The 12,935-nt window shown below is 32.5% G+C and overlaps 1 long non-coding RNA gene across 1 annotated transcript; it reads left to right on the top strand.

Annotated features, from left to right (window-relative positions):
• The first annotated feature begins 3,685 nt into the window (after positions 1-3,685).
• LOC126820797 (uncharacterized) lies at positions 3,686-12,035 on the top strand. The gene is made up of 3 exons (XR_007680142.2): positions 3,686-4,206; positions 9,008-9,121; positions 11,227-12,035. It is a non-coding gene; the product is annotated as an uncharacterized LOC126820797 (long non-coding RNA).
• Positions 12,036-12,935: the final 900 nt, after the last annotated feature.

The raw sequence follows: 12,935 nt of genomic DNA, 5'->3' as shown, positions 1-12,935 counted from the left end.
TCGAATGTCATATTAAAAGAAAAGTAGTAAATTTATGTTCTACCAACTTAACAGAACCACAAAATTAGCTACTAGCAAAAGAGCTAATGTCTATACCAACTCCTTTAACAGTACCCAAAGAATCATTTGTAACTCAGATAGAACAAGGACTACAAAAGCTGGTCCCAGGTGGAAATATTGATTTTACAAGACGCCAAATTCGAAGATTACTTGAGAAACCTATCAGTCTGAAACCTAACCTAACTAAAAACGAAATGAAGACTATTAAAGAGTTGATACAGAATAAAGAAATATGTTTTGTACCACCAGATAAAGGGAAAGCCACTGTTATTATGGATACAGATCAGTTAGAAAGAATGGTGAACCAAACCCTGTCAGATTCAACACCCTATAACCCGTTACCAATTATCCAACCCCGAAACTAGACCTAAAACTTAAATGCACCTTAAAAATACTTATAGAATCAGGTGAGATCGACATATGACAAACTAAATATCCCTCATCAAACAACACCCACCATATGCCAAAGCTCAAGTAAAGATACACAAGAACCCAATTAAAGTCAGATTACTGATCTGTTCCAACATACTACCAGACTTAGGGAAGTCAGAAGTCCTCTATTAAACATATTAAGGAACTATTATACAAAATAAATATACAACCCTAACTAGGAAAACAAAATTATTGGTTATCATGTACCGGTAGTTGACCTATTTACCAGTATACCAATTGATAAAGCCATGAATTGTGTGAAAGCTAGAACTGAAAATCAAACACCCACCCTCAACACCGCCATGAGTATAGATAGCATTATGAAGTTATTAGAATTGTGTGTTAAATCGACATATTTCAAATGGAAAGAGGCAGTTTTTCAACAAATTCATGGGTTACCAATGGGTTCACCAATAAGTCTGGTAATCGCAGAAATTTACATCACAGCCTTTGATGAAAATACAATAGCAACATCCCCAATCCAATCTATCATTTGGCTTAGAAATGTAGATGATAACATTTGTGGTGATGAAGGAAGAAGATCACCAACTGCTTCTAAACCACCTCATTTCAAGACACCCAAGAATACAATTTACTGTTCAAGAAGAAAACAATAAACAGCTACCTGGAAGCCAACAAATCAGCAGTAGTTGAACACATCATTTGAAATCCTACCCACAATATAGAATGGGATAAAACTAATGTTCTGACTAGAAATATTCAAGTATGGAAAACAAGGTTTTGTGGAAAGGATATAAACCTAAAATGAACGATATGTAATGTATGGAATGATCTATTATCATAATGCAGTATGATGGTGTGTCTCCTAATAATTTAATCTTGAGAACTATATAATTAGGCCGTAAGTTAATAAATTATGAAGATATTATTAATGAGTTATGCATGTGGATATGTTTGAGTTAAGTTTGTTTGGAGTTATTGATAATAAGAAAGCAGTGGCGGTAGTTTCACCCAAATCAATTGTGATAACTTTTATATAGATTAGTTAAGGTTACCCGCTTATTAAGAAGACATGTTCAAAAAGATAGACTAGTTAATTATGTAGTTTTGTATTGATATGATTCTATGATGGTGGCGGCAGCTTTGGGCCCTATTCAATTAGTATTAAGTAGCGAAATCCAATTCAAAGGAAAGTGATTGTTGTTATGGCTTAATTAAATTAATGTTTTTAATGTTATAAATTGTTTTACTTATGGATGTACTATAAATGTATGGTTGTATTCATTATATCATACCTGGTGTATTGGATGTTAAATTTGTAATAAACAACAACAACATTATTGATCATTGCTTGATAAAGATACCTGTAAGAGTATTGAAACGTTGTATGTAATAAACCAAGAAGTAGTAAATCCATGAAGTTGTGTTATTATGAATATCAGTGTTTATCGCTTGCTATGAAGTAAGTTTTTGTTTCATATCATTGTAAATACTGAGCAGAATTAAACCATGTTTAGAATTATATTCCTTTATAGTTTCAACTTTCAAATTTTTTAAGTTTGCAATGGAGGAACCCACAAACGACTTTCAGGGACTTCAAAGACACCTTTACAGAATTCTATCCACACTTTAATATTTGCTGGTTGTTATGCTTTTTGCTTATTATACAATTCTCAGTTGAATGATTTGTTTGTTTTCTTGTAAACAAATTTTTACTTATTTTTTTGATAGACATTGATCATTCTGGGTCATATCTGTGAAATAATTGAAAATAGCCTTATGAATTGTTGAACATGCATGTATATCAACCTGTTACAGGATAAATAACTGACTTTTACTAATTACAGTAACAATGAACAATTATTATATGTTAATTTATTAACATATTTGCCATGGTTTTGCATATTATATTAAAGGATTTTTTTACTTATCAATAATATGAAAATACTGTTTCTAAAAAAGATTGTTTTCAAACTTGCAGCATTCGTACATCTGGAAATGGGATTTTAGCTCATTTAACAATTGTTTAATTATTTTTTCTTATCAATCTTAATATATTCTACCATCAAATTCATAATGTAGGTCTTCTGGGTGTCTGTTCTAGGAAAACGATTATTGATCAAAATTTGTGTACACTAGAAAAAATATAAATATGTAGACTTCAAATTTAAAAAATTGTCTATAAAAAAAAACATTCCTTAGTCCACATTTATGTCTATATGAATAATAACATCCGAGCTGCACAAACAGTAAAAATTTCAGCCATGCATTGTGCGAAATTTTTTTAAAAATGTATTGAAATTTATTTTAAAAAGAGATCTTTGGGAAAATTATTTAAATCTGAATAATAAATGTTAAAGACAATGTGAACCTTGATAATGCAAGTAAAAATGTGGTAACCAAATACACAAAGGCCAGACAGACGGACAGACAAACAATAATGTTGACAAATCCCTTGGTTACAATTTACATCTTGAGGAAAGGTGCGAGAAAACGCTAGAATGACAGTACCCATAAAATATTTATTGATAAAAACAACCTCAACTTTTTTCGAGATGAATAATAAATGACCAATGGTTTGGTAAACAATTGAAAGATACAAGCAGTCTAGATAGCGATTGGTTATAATGCAACCAAATCTCTGTAAGCACTAACAGCAAAACGAGAGAATTATCCGTCAAACGGTTCACTATGTACATTGGCTAACTTTTCTGTTTTGTGGGTTTAAGTTAGATCGATTCATCACAGTCAACTGTCACATATTTTAATCAATTTAGCGCAATATAAGCCCTTTTAAATTTTCACTGAACTTGAAAACAAGGGGATAAATGATATCTAATTTATCCTTCACTCATTAGTTAATATAACAGTAAATAAGGAAATAAAACATGAGGATCGGTGAACCTGGTGCAGACGACCTTTTTTGCACCCACATACCAATGGCTATACAGGAAGTTGAGAGTTTAAAGACCTCAACGATTAGTTTAGGCCACGAGATGTAATTAAAATCAATGATGTCATAAATAAACACTACTTACGTAACATTATATTATACTGTATTTATATCCACAACAAATTTTGATGCAACGATATTGACTTACCATCTGCTGCCTGCCTCCTTTCTGTGATATTTTGCCATTGTCAACTTTGTAACACTGAACACCTTTCAACTCTACTATTTACTTTTCCCATGAAGTTTCCCTACGTTTTTTTTCAACACGGTTCACTTGAATAAGCGCGGGTCACAGCTTTGTTCTGTATTATTATCAGTTATGTAACAACACACACAGTCTTATCCTTTTAAAAAATAATCATTCTTTTATCAACTCAGGTTTTCTTGAAATTGTCATTAAGGTTTTGATCAAAGATAAATAGATTTTATATCACTGTCCATACATAGATCATGAAATCACTGTCTATTGTGCTGCAGAAAATCGTCTGAATTGCACTGGGAGCTAAACCCCAAAAACATGCGAACATGCAAGAAGTAAACACAAATCAGTGGAATTAGAAAAGAGAGGAGAACAATTCATCTTTTGATAGGGATGTGTGCGTATGTTTGTTGCCATCGCTTCACTAACAACAGATACCAAATAATGAGGAATTCTTTTTGGAATGGAAAAAAATAACAAGTGTCTACACTGTTGTTGAAAACTACAGCGAAGAAGGTGAGAATGAGCTGTGTATCAGGGTATATAGTTGTGGACATGGAGTGAAGGCAAGCTTGGGAAAACAGTTGAACTTCTATTCAAAGTATGTAAAAACATTTTCTTATTTTTGGAGATTGACGCAGTGCAAATTGGCCGTGTTATGTGCAGCCATTTTTCTCAGGATTTTTTGAATAATTCACGTTTAAATTGATTTTTTTTTCATGGAAAATGTTATTGCATTTTTGTTGTCACGATATTTGTAAGATATTTCTCTTTTTTATTGTTTAGTAACATACCTTGAGATATTTAAGTAAGTTGAAATGATTATAATTATAGGATATGACAGATAGAGAATATACTTACAATCATTTATATTATGGCTTATGTCAATATTAACATTTCATTTTGAATTATTTGCGTGGGACAGTCATTGACATTGATATAATTTGACAAATGGTGGATGAAGGATTTCTGTAAGGAGAAAGGGGCCAAACTTAGCATTGTCATGTGCATGGAAGGATACTGAAAATTTGATTTGTTTTTGTTTCTCAAGTTTCATAGGTCTCAATATTGTGTGTTGTTTTGGTTTCAAAATTGTGAAAGTTAGGCCCAAAATGGGTGGGGTTTTTTGTTGTTTCAGCATTGTGATACTAATATTAAATGTAGGTATGTTCTTTTGGTCTCCATGTTATGATACTGAGAGAAATAGGGTTTAACGTCCAATCAACACAAACTAGGCCATTTCAAGACAAAGTACATATAATACAATTTTATTTCAATTAAGTCAACTGGCGTGGTTTCGATTCCCCAGTAAACCGAAGGTCCTGGAGAAAACTCTAAAGATTGAACAGATGAATCACCTGTCACACGTACAAATGTGGGATTGAACCCATGCCACTTGACCCAATGACATTATGATTCAAAGCATATGCTTAGACAATTTGGCCACCTAACCCCACTGTTGTGTGATACTAGTAGGGTAGGGATGTTTTTTGTGGTTTTTTTTTGGGGGGGGGGGTCAATATTATGATAGGCCTATAGGGCCCAAAACTAATGTGGGTATGCACTTATAATGATTGGTACAGTCCTTTCAATGTTCAACATGACCATTTCTGAAAGCTGTAGGCTACTCTTATGTGTTAATATCCTCTTGCTAGTTAGCCTAGTATGGGTATGTTTTATGTATTGTTTAATGGTCGAGAGGGAGACATTAAGTAATATATTGTAATAACAAGAGAACCATAGGCCCGAGTGTTTTTAGAATATATTACCCAATGTCTTAAGCTCGAGACCATTAAACGACTTAAAATACAGATACTCTGCACGTGCTTTTACTGTGAAATATGTCACGCGAGTCCAATATTTCACTAGTATAAATAATGTACCATTGGCAAGTTGCTCGTACGATTGTGTTTTGTTGGTAATTATACTTTAATGCTAGAGCCCAATGTGCTGGTGTTTTGTTGGTGTCAATGTGTATGATATTGGTGCCAAATATTCATGTTAATATTGTGTTTCTAGGGCCAAATATGAATGTGTTTAGTTGGGGTCAATATGAGTGGGTTTATATAGTTAAACTCAATATAGAAATGATAACACCAATTCCAGCATAAAGCCCAAGTAGTACCGGTAACTGATGCCATATGTCTAAAGATGGGCAAATTTTCGACATCATTTGATCAAGCAAACTCAATGAATTTTAGTTCATTTAATTCTCATCAAATTGCTTTAGAATTATATCAAAAAGATATGTTGTATATGTTTATATTGTATGGTATCCTCAAGGGGTGTTTGAATACAATAAATCTTATCTTAATTATCTGCTAAGAATTATTGCCATTCTTACCTTGCATTTATATAACTGACCAAATACAATTGTATGAAACGTCTCATGATTGAATCATAATTGACTGGCATGGTGGAAAGTACATAGTTTGAGCTGATATTACTCTGTTATTAACAGGGGTGGATCCAGAGGGGGGGTTTGGGATGTCGCCCCCCCCCCCCCCCCCCCCCCCCCCCGCTCAGTTACATATTTTTTTTTTTTGTAAATCAACAATTTTTATTTTTTTATGAGAAAAGTTTCTCGGCTTTATCGTCAGATGTGGGACAGGATGGGCACTCAAAGCATGAGATAATGATATAGACATTATGTGATATCACAATTAATGCTTTGCATCCATGAAATTGAATCACAATGTCATTGTATTAATTCATAATAAAAATTGACGTCAAACGAGGTGTTGAATTTCTCTGTTTAAAAAGCTCAATGTGTATTACTGTAACCCAGGTATCTTTTAATCTTGTGTATCTAGCACTAATTTCTTTCACATTCGTTTAATATCAAATCTTTGTTTAAAAATTTGTAAAAACTGTTTAAAATCACCATAAATCGTTTAATTTGTACTTCTGTCCAGTTTAAAGCTGACCATTCAATTTTGATAATGAGTGTCCAATTTACAAGTGTTTAATTTCTCAATCATTGTTAAAAAATAAACAACCCAATTGATTAATGATGTATAATGATTAATTTTTGAACAGTGATCAGGAAATTAAATACTTGTAAATTGGACACTCATTATCAAAATTAATCAGTCAGCTTTAAACTGGACACATGTACAAATTAGATGATTTTGGGTGATTTTAAACGATTTTTATGAATTTTTAAACAAAGATTTGATATTAAACGAATGTGAAAGAAATTAGTGCTAGATACACAAGATTAAACAATACCTGGGTTACAGTGTATGTATATACGCCAAAATGACGATAGAGACCATGCGGGAGGGGGGGGGGAAGATACATTGTCTCAGGAACCTGGCAAACCCCCTCCTGCAAAAACTCCTGGATCCGGACAAAGTTAATTAGTGACATATATCTTACATACTAGTCATCATTAACAAATTTGTTGTTATAGTTGTTTACATGTATATAATGTCCCATTATTTTTTATATACCCACACATAATAATTCATTTTTATGTGCCCACACATAAATATTCATTTTTGTATGCCTAAAAAAATAATTCATTTTTATATTCCCACATATCATTTTTACATGCCCACATATAAATTATTTTTATATGCCCACATTTAATTGTGAGCATATTATGTTGTCACCCACTCACCCATCTCAATCTGTCCGTAATTGGTTTGTTAACACAATAGAGGTTACAGTTTTTAACAGATTTTTTTCAAATTAGGGTTGAAGCAATAGGGTCACAAAAGGATGATCCCTATCAATTGTCAGAGGTCTGCAACCTTCTGTTCTGCAATGTGTGACTCTGAATATATGAATAGTGTTCATCTTTATTACTATGCAACAATGTCAATCCCAGAATGTTTTAGATAAAAGATTATTTCAAAAACCCTGAACTCTAAAGATATTAAAAACCCTGCCTGCTAGAGCAATTACAAGTTTTCATGATCTTCTGTGCTAGCAAATTAATTTTTGAAAAAAATCTTAAAATATCTTAAGAAATTGGGAAAGTTTTTAGTATTATCTCAATTTGTAAATCATTTTTTAAGTGTTTTTACACATAAATAAAAATTGTATATTTATTGTATTTTCTGGTTAAATTCTTTTAAAAAAATTGATTTGATTGTAGATATGACCACTTCAAAAGCTTTGCTGATCAGAACTAAGATTTATTTTCAACATTTATTTAGGCAGTTCAGATCTAAATTAAACATTTTTTCTTTTTCTTTTGCATTAAATGTTATTTTGAATTTGTCAGTGCAACCAAACTTAACTTTAAAAGTTAAAAATGCATTATGTGGTCTTTCTTGCTATAATAATTCAAAAATAGATGGTGAAAAAGCAATATATTGAAAATGTCATTCAAATTACTTTATACGGAGTAAAAAAAAAGTTATGACTGTTTGAAGATGCAGAGCAAATCATTTATTATCGTAGCATCAGCCATCTGATGCTCTTCTAGAGAGTTGATTATAGGCTTGTCATGTGAATAAATGTCTAAATAATAATTTATATAAGATTTGAAGTCAGAACAAAGACCTGCAATGGGCAGATTTAGTTCATGTTCATAATGCCTCTTTAAAACACTTGCCCTTGTTAGTTTAAAAAGAAACTTACCTTTATTTGTTAAATGAACTCATAAATTCTCTTCAAATATAATATTTGTAAATGACAAAATGCCTAGTTTAGCATTTTTGAACAGAAATTGACTGTTCGTTCACAGTGATCAGATCTTACTGGAACAAACTTATGGTTTATATTTTAATCTTCTAAAGATTCTGAAATTTAAGAACTATATGTAAATAGTGAAGTTGAGCAGTTGATCGACAAAGTTACATATGCTGCCTGCTATTCTCTATGTAAGAACATGGTATATGCGAAATTGATTATTGGCAAATTTATTAACGGGTCTTTATTACATCATTAATGCATTTCTGATGTTTGTTCCAGTAAAAAAAAAACCTAAAACAGGTGGGAAAACAAACTTGACAGTAGGGAAATTGTTGGAAATGTGAGGCTCTTTGAAGGCGTATACAGGGCAAATAGACGAGCATAGTTTATTATCGATTAACGGCAAGGATTTCAAGATTATTGATATAACAGCACAGGGCTTTACCAAGTGTTGGCCTAAGTTATTTAAATTCTTCTGATTGTATAGATTGAAACACTGGGCAAGCAAATATTTAATGCTTATTATGTAATATTAAACCTAAGTAGCACTTCTGATAATGTACTGACAATAAATACTCTACTACAGGATAAGAAATTCCATGATCACTATAATCAAGCCAATAATCACAAGAGCTACCATCATCTTGATATTAATGGCTAAAAGAGGAATAATATTGTTCTAATGTTGAAAGTAGTAATTATTTGATCATTTATAGTTTTAACTATAAGAAAAATTATGGTATTTTTTTTTCTAGAAAATGTTAAGAGGTATATATGAAGGAGAGAAAGACAAAGGTTGTGCTCATTACCACTGCCAGCACAGGGGTTGATTATAGTCCTGCAGATACTAATATGTTTATCTTATCAAGGTAGTTAATGCATTTTATCTTTGGATTTATAGGTAAACGATAAATATATTTTAGTGATTCACTTTTTATACGCCCACATTTTCATGTGGACGTATTATGCCGTCGCCCCTGTCTGTCCGTCCATCAATCCACAATTTGTTTGTGGACACTCCACAGGTAACAATTTTTATTCGATTTTAACAAACTTGAAATATTTGCGCATATCGGACCATAATTTCCTGGCTTATGCCCCCTGATTGTACGGAAAATCATGTTTTTAGCTTGTGGACCGTCTAGAGGTCACAATTTTTATCCGATATTAGAAAACGTTTAAATTTAGCACCGTTACAACCTAAAGACGGTTGAGTTCGAATTTTGTGAAAATCAGACCGAAACTACCTGACAAAATGGATGCTCCTTGTATGCAAATTGTGTACAAGTATGTAATATGAAGGTTGTGGAGCCTCTAGAGATACAATTTTTGTTCGATTTTGATGAAATTTAAAATATATCTTTATCTTCCTTCCAAAGATTTCAGTCCCTTTCGATATTCGCACATTTCAGACCATAACTTCGAGTGTGCGAAAAATCTCTTCTTTTTTTCTTTTTTTTTAGCTTGTTCTCTATTCATCTCTTGTTCGAAAAATCACATTTTTAGCTTGTGGAAACTCTAGAGGTCACAATTTTCATCTCCTAAAGATCTTCGTTCCTTTCGATATTAGCATGTATCGGACCATAACTTCATGGATTATGGCCCCTGATTGTATGAAAAATAACGTTTTTAGCTAGAGGTCAGAAATGCATGTTTATAACCCCAAGATCTTGGTTCCTTTTGATATTCGCACATATCGGACCATAACTTCCTGAATTATGGCCCCTAATTGTACATAAATTTACGTTTTTAGCTCGTGGTCTCTCTAGAGGTCACAATTATTACCCGATTTAAACAACCGTTCAAGCTGTTAAAGCGTAATGTAGGTTTAGTTCAAATTTCATGAAAATCAAACCAAAACTGCCAGATATAATGGTCGTCCCTCAAATGGTTGCCCCTCGTACGCAAATAGTGTAAACATTTTTTGGACTATGAACCCTCTAGAGGTCACAATTTTGATCCGATTTTGTTTATAACCCTAAAATACTGGTTCCTTTCGATATTCAAGCATAAATTCCTGAATTATAACCTCATGGATTATGGCCCCTGATTGTTCAAAAAATCACGTTTTTAGCTTGTGGCCCCTCTAGAGGTCACAATTTTTATCTAGATTTTAAAAAATGTATGAATACATCACCGCTACACCCTGATGACAGTTAGGTTCGAATTGCGTGAAAATCAGATGAAAACTGCTGGACAAAATGGCCGTCCCTCGTACGCAAAATATGGTATAGCAGGGTTGAGGACCCTCCAGAGGCCACAATTTATCCAATTTTGTTGAAACTTTAAATCTATAGAATGCATAGGTCATCGGTCTTTCATACCAAGTGAACTACTAGGTAGGTGCTGTTTCTTTACAGAGACCTTCTGTCATGCACTACTGACAAGGGGCACCAATATAATAATTCATCTTCATGCGATAAGCTCTTGTATTTCAAATATTTGATACTCTGATAATCAATGCTATAACATGGTGGAATGAGGGAATCACAATTTTGATCATTCATATGATACCCTAGACATGTTCTAGTATGTGAAAATGTGTTGCCATCACTGTGGGTTGTGTGCAAACCCTGATCTATGTTTAAAGGTGCCATCCCAGATTTTACAGGATAATCGTTGATAAATGTGTAGTTGATTAGGTAAATCAAGCAACAAAATGTGGATTTCACTTTTCAATTGTACAAGTGTCTTAAAAATTACGACTATCAGCAAATATATAGACATGGTTATCCAGACACACCTTTTTAATATAGTATTAGGACACTTATTGACAACCATAAACAATATTAACTTGTTTTATTCACTAGAAAATTACTGAGAACTTTTTATATTTCAACGTGGGTGTATTATGTTATCAATTCATCTTATGGTACAGCAAAAAAAAATCATTAATAAAAATTTATCGTACTTGCTAAAACAAATACTGCACAGTTTAATTTGGGTTTTTTTTTTCTCATGTGTGTAAAAATAGTTTCAGATTTCCCAATTCACAAGAAGGTCTTCGTCCTAAGTGAAAGGTGATCTAGTGTAGAATGGTTAAATTCCAAGAGGTGCAATATGTTCATTGGTGTATTGATTGAGAGAGTCGAGATCAAAGGTAGCAGTGCTGTGGTATTGAGAGGCGTAGAGGCCATCTGGTACAACAAAACAGAAAATACATGACAATCTTACACAACTCTTTTAACTTCTTAAATCTCCCACATAGTTTTACAATGTTACACAAGGTCCAACAAGCATGTACTAACTTTTTCAACTCGTCTGCAGAATTTGAAAGACTGGTTCTCGAATAGTGACACAAATTGGCTAAGTTGACACAGTTCATAAAGAGATAAAAGTAAATTTAAGTTGCAGAGATTATTGTCAAAATTGTAGGGATATTTTTAGTTGGCTTATTTTAGAAATGAGACCCATGGTTAATCTGCAGGAACATTTAGTGTGTTTACATCGGGAAGCATGAGTTTTAAGACAAGAAGGAGTTATAGACAGGCTATACTTGAACTTACCATTACATAGGACACAATTTCTTCTTGGTGCAATAGAAATTATGGTTAACAATACCAGGTTATCTATGTGGTTTTTTTTTCATAAATATCTTTCAGAAGGACTCATTTGTCATTCATATACTTATGTAAAAACACCTATACAAATTAGGTTTGTGAAACCCACTTTCTAGAATTGTATTAATTTGTACAAGTTGACTGGAAATTTAAGAAAGGGAAACTTTTTCTGTTATGTATGTATTTATGAAATGTTCACAAGTAAATAAAATAATGAGAAATCTGTTGCAGAGTTTCTTTTAAAACTAAAAGGAGGATGGGTCTGTGACTAACTTCAATCTTCATTGACAGCATATACGAGTGTGTGGGATTTTTGGGGGGCCACAGCTAAATTTCTCCATACCTGTCTTATAAAGTTTATTCAAATATAAAAGAATACAATTTGTTTGGGTTTAATTGAGAAATTTGTGTAAAGTTCATTAATTATTGAGCCTCAATAACCTATGAATTTGAATATAGAATCAAAGTAGAAATAAGACACAATTCCAGTCTACTGCTGTATATATATTTAATGAACCCTTTGAATCCTGACTGAATCTCCTTACCTGAATCTCACAAATTCCAACTCGATCCAACATGGTATTTGTCATCATGAGCAAACTTTATCAAGAATGTTTTTATTCTGGACAATTCTCACAAGGGATAGAATTATCAGGGATAGTGAACTGGATCACGAATTAGACCAGATCAGAGGAAGAAAAGTGTGCTTACTATCGACTTGTGTATTGAAGCACGCTTAAATTAGTTCTCAAGATCATGAAACATTTCATGACAAAATCCAGATTTTACCCTTCCAATAATATACTGCAATCAACCATGGATATAACAAAACATACTAAAGAGGGGGCTTCAGGCAAAATGCTGATGTTACACTATCTGAAAAATCACTTTTAGGGACGTGGCACAATAATTTTTCCCCAAATAAGATGCTCAAAGGCCTAGTACTTAGCTCTACCTACCACAATGGTATAAGATAAATTGAATAGGACATAAAATTATAGATTTTAATTGAGGCATATTGTATTAAAGATACATTATGGGAGATTTGATAGAGTTGTCAGTTCTTGCTATAATAGTTAACAAATAGGTAATGTAAATAGAATATGCTGAAAATTTCAGATAC

The sequence above is a fragment of the Patella vulgata genome, chromosome 5 (genome assembly GCF_932274485.2).
Source record: "Patella vulgata chromosome 5, xgPatVulg1.2, whole genome shotgun sequence".
In the NCBI taxonomy this organism is placed as follows: domain Eukaryota; kingdom Metazoa; phylum Mollusca; class Gastropoda; family Patellidae; genus Patella; species Patella vulgata.
The sequence above is the reverse complement of the archived record's forward strand: the minus strand, read 5'-3'. Positions and strand labels throughout refer to the sequence as shown.